This window comes from Octopus bimaculoides, chromosome 5 (genome assembly GCF_001194135.2).
Source record: "Octopus bimaculoides isolate UCB-OBI-ISO-001 chromosome 5, ASM119413v2, whole genome shotgun sequence".
In the NCBI taxonomy this organism is placed as follows: Eukaryota; Metazoa; Mollusca; class Cephalopoda; order Octopoda; family Octopodidae; genus Octopus; species Octopus bimaculoides.
Genome location: NC_068985.1, coordinates 15,314,982 through 15,319,547, shown reverse-complemented (window position 1 = coordinate 15,319,547; position 4,566 = coordinate 15,314,982).

Genomic DNA, 4,566 nt, shown 5'->3' with positions numbered 1-4,566 from the left:
GTTGAATGAATCGACTCAGTACTTATTTTTTTTAAAAGCTGCTACTTACCCTATCGGACTCTTTTTGCCGAATTGCTAAGTGACAGGGGTAAATAAACCAACACAGATTCTCAAGTGGTGGTAGGGGGTCAAACACAAAAAATGGGCTTCTTTCAGTTTCCATCTACCACATGCAGTGGGACTGAACCCGAAACCATGTGAAGGAAATTTCTCAGTATGGTCACCATACGGCCACGCCTGTACTTACATGATCAAATTTTTTCCACCACTACCACCACCACCGCGACCAACCACCTCGCGTCCTTTCGGACACTGTGTATCGAGGAGTACATTTTCTGGTGTATCCTCCTCTAATTTGAGGGAGATCTAGGTGTTAAGTTGTGGCACCCTTGTTGGGTCAATTATATTTTCTATTACTGTTTTCTGACCACTTTAACTTCCAGCTGAACCAGCTCTGTCTGTTGAACAGACCCTGCAGTCAATGCTGCGTTAGTCTTTTAGTCTTTTACTTGTTTCAGTCATTTGACTGTGGCCATGCTGGAGCACCGCCTTTAGTCGAGCAAATCGACCCCAGGACTTATTCTTTGTAAGCCTAGTGCTTATTCTATCGGCCTCTTTTGCCGAACCTCTAAGTTACGGGGACGTAAACATACCAACGTCGGTTGTCAAGCTATGGTGGGGGGGACAAACACAAACATAGACACCACACACACACACATGATAAGCTTATTTCAATTTCCTTCTACCAAATCCATTCACAAGACTTTGATTGGCCTGAGGCTATAGTAGAAGACACTTGCCACACTGGGACTGAACCCAGAACTATGTGGTTGGTAAACAAGCTACTTACCACACAGCCACTCCTGCGCCTACATATACAGATAAAAGTCATATAAAATGATGTAACATCATAAAGCAATACAGAATTATTCCTTGTCTTTCATATATATACATATATATATATATATAAAATATATAGTTTTAGGGAAAATAACCAATTTTCAAGAACTCATCGATGAAAATCCACTATCACATATAGAAAAATTAATAATTAAAAGCACAATAAATGAGTATAATATAAAGTAAAGTAAATATCATAAGATAAATATAGTAAAAAGATACAATAAATGAGTATAATATAAAGTAAAGTAAATATCATAAGATAAATATAATAAATATAATATTATATAATATAATATAACACTTATATATATATATATATAAGTGATAGACATGCACACACACATACACGTGTGTGTGAGTGTGCATACAATAGAACTGTATATTATCATTGTCATCGTTTAATGTCTACTTTCCATGCTGGCATGGGTTGGACTGTTTGACTAAGAACTAGCAAGCCAGGAGGCTGGTGCAGCCTCCAATCTAATTTGGCAAGATTTCTGCAGCTGAATGCCCTTCTTAACGCCAACCGCTCTGAGAGTGTAGTGTGTGCTTTTTATGCGCCAGTCAGGCAGTGCTGGCATCAGCCATGACTATGGTTTCACTCAGTTCAACAGGTCTTCGTAAGCACAGCATTTCATCCAACAATTGAAGCGTGCTTTTAAATGGTCCAGTTTTGCAACACTGGCATCAGTCACGACTACAATATATATATATATATATATATATAATTTAGAGAAAAAAAACCCCATTATTATTCAATTTATCCATGAAAATCCACAATCACATACAGAAAAATTTAATTGTATTTTTTTGATTTTTATAGGTGTTTTTAGTGTAATTACTTATTAAATTTTTCTATATGTGATTGTGGATTTTTATGGATGAATTGAATAATTGTGTTTTTTTTTCTCTGAATTATATATTTATATATTATATATTGTGAAATTTAATTTAATTTTGATAAATTAAATTGAATTTTTCCCTAATATATATATATATATGTATATATATATATATATATATATATATACGAGTGATTGGAGAAACGAAAGAAGGGCATTCAACCAATTTATTGGGAGTTACATGTATGGGTCAAAACAGTTTGAATCACAGTTGTTGGTACTCTGAGTTTCAAAGTGTGATGCTAATCCTCAGCTATTGGAAATTTATATATAAGATGGAAACTGAAAGAAACCTGTCGTGTGGAGCCTGATGCAGCTGCTGGCTTTTCAGACCTCAGTCAAACCATCCAACCCATGCCAGCATGGAAAATGGACGTTAAACAATGATAATGATGATATATGTATATATTTGTGTGTGTGTGTGTGTGTATATATATTTATGTGTGTATGTCCTTGTCTCTGTGTTTGTCCCACTCCTCCACCACTTGACAACAGGTGTCGGTGTGTTTCCATCCCAGTAACATTAGCGGTGAGCTAGCAGAAACGTTAGCATGCCGGGCGAAATGCTGTTGCGTTCTGAGTTCAAATTCCACCAAGGTCGACTTTGCCTTTCATCCTATCGGGGTTGATAAATTAAGTACCAGTTACACACTGGGGTCGATGTAATCGACTTAATCCCTTTGTCTGTCCTTGTTTGTCCCCTGTATATTTAGCCCCTTGTGGGCAATAAAGAAATAAGTAACATTAGCAGTTCAGCAAAAGGAACTGATAAAATAATTACCAGGGTTTTAAAAAATAAATGCTAGGGTCAATTCATTTGACTAAAAGTTTAAGGCACTGCTCCAGCATGGCTGGAGTCTAATGACTGACAGAAGTAAAAGATAAAAGATATGAAAAGGGTGCAAGGGGTATTTGTGGATGCAATTATCTGTATATGACACTCTCCAAACCAATTAAAAGGTTTTTTTTTTTTTCAGATTCTTCCTTAGCAGGTAAAATGCAAATACAAGAAAAGAAAAAATGCAATTGTTGGTGCCATATATGCAGAACACAGTGATTTCAGTAATTGCAAACTTACAGGTAGAATTAGAAGATTCCAGTGGGAATGTTTCACCTGTATCAACAAAAAAAAAAATACATTCTAAACATTCCGTCTCTATAATCTTTTCTACTCTAGGCACAAGGCCCGAAATTTTGGGAGAGGGGCACCAGTCAATTAGATCGACCCAGTATGCAACTGGTACTTAATTTAATGACCCTGAAAAGATGAAAGGCAAAATCGACCTCGGCGGAATTTGAACTCAGAATGTAAAGACAGATGAAGTACCGCTAAGCATTTTGCCCGGTGTGCTAACGTTTCTGCCAGCACAGCGCCTTAAAATATTCTTTTCTACTCTAGGCACAAGGCCCGAAATTTTGGGAGAGGGGCACCAGTCAATTAGATTGAACCCAGTATGCAACTGGTACTTAATTTAATGACCCTGAAAAGATGAAAGGCAAAATCGACCTTGGCGGAATTTGAACTCAGAATGTAAAGACGGGAGAAATGCTTATGTACGAAATGCTTACCATACATACACATTATAATACGGTACATATATGAGAAATTATGATAAATACAAGTTCATATAATTTGTTCTCTACATATGTTTCCTAATTATGGTTGTTTGGAACTCTGCATTGGATGTCCCAAGTGCAGTCAAAATGCTCAACTACACCAGATCATCAGGGGAAGTCTTTATTGCATTACATTACAAACTGGATGATAATCTACACGGAATGAAAAAGTACTTTTTTTGTGTTGTGGGAGGATTCTGACCACCCCTCAAGTAACTAAAAGGTGGACTGACTCATTGTTATAAAACAAAGTAGTGTGTGAAATTAACAGTTCATATTGGTAGCAGTCACTGTGAGCCTTTGATATAAAGTGTTGAACCCTGTGCAATATTAATAGTAGTGCGTTATGTATATACTTTCGTAGTATCATATATCCAATACAAGGATATAAAAATTCGAAATATAAGGGCTGGTGGCAGGAAGAGTGTCAGGGCTGTTGAAATCTACCTCTATAAAGTTTCATCTAACCCATACTAGCATGAAAAAAATGGATGTAAAAATACTGCTGCTACTGCGGCTGATGATGATGATGACAATGACAATGTCACTGATGATGATGTTGACAGTAGTGAGGTGTTTTATCAAAGGCCACTGCTTGTTACCTAAGAACCTGCTGTGTGTCTAGGTCCACCTTTATTCGTATTAGTCTAATGTCTTACTTGTTCACCATTTCCCCTTTACTTGCATGCGCCCCACCACCACCACCCCAGAAATCATGCACACACATCTGCACACTCACTTTTTGAGTTTTCTACTTGAGATTACAACAATTAAACCCTGTGAATATCAACCCACTTGAGACTGCACTTGGTTCTTTGATAAAACACATTTTTGTTTTTAAGTCATCTGGGTGCAAAAGGTTGTCAAAATTTCATGTTAATTTCTCTTCTAAATACCAGCTTAAAGGAGTGGCAGTGTGATAAGTAACTTGCTTACCAACCACATGGTTCCAGGTTCAGTCCCACTACATGGCACCTTGAGCAAGTGTCTTCTACTATAGCCTTGGGCCGACCAAAGCCTTGTGAGTGGATTTGGTAGACAGAAACTGAAAGCAACCCATCATGTTTTTATATATAAATATATATATATATATATATATATATATGTGGCACGTAAAAAACACTATTTTGAGCGTGGCCGTTGC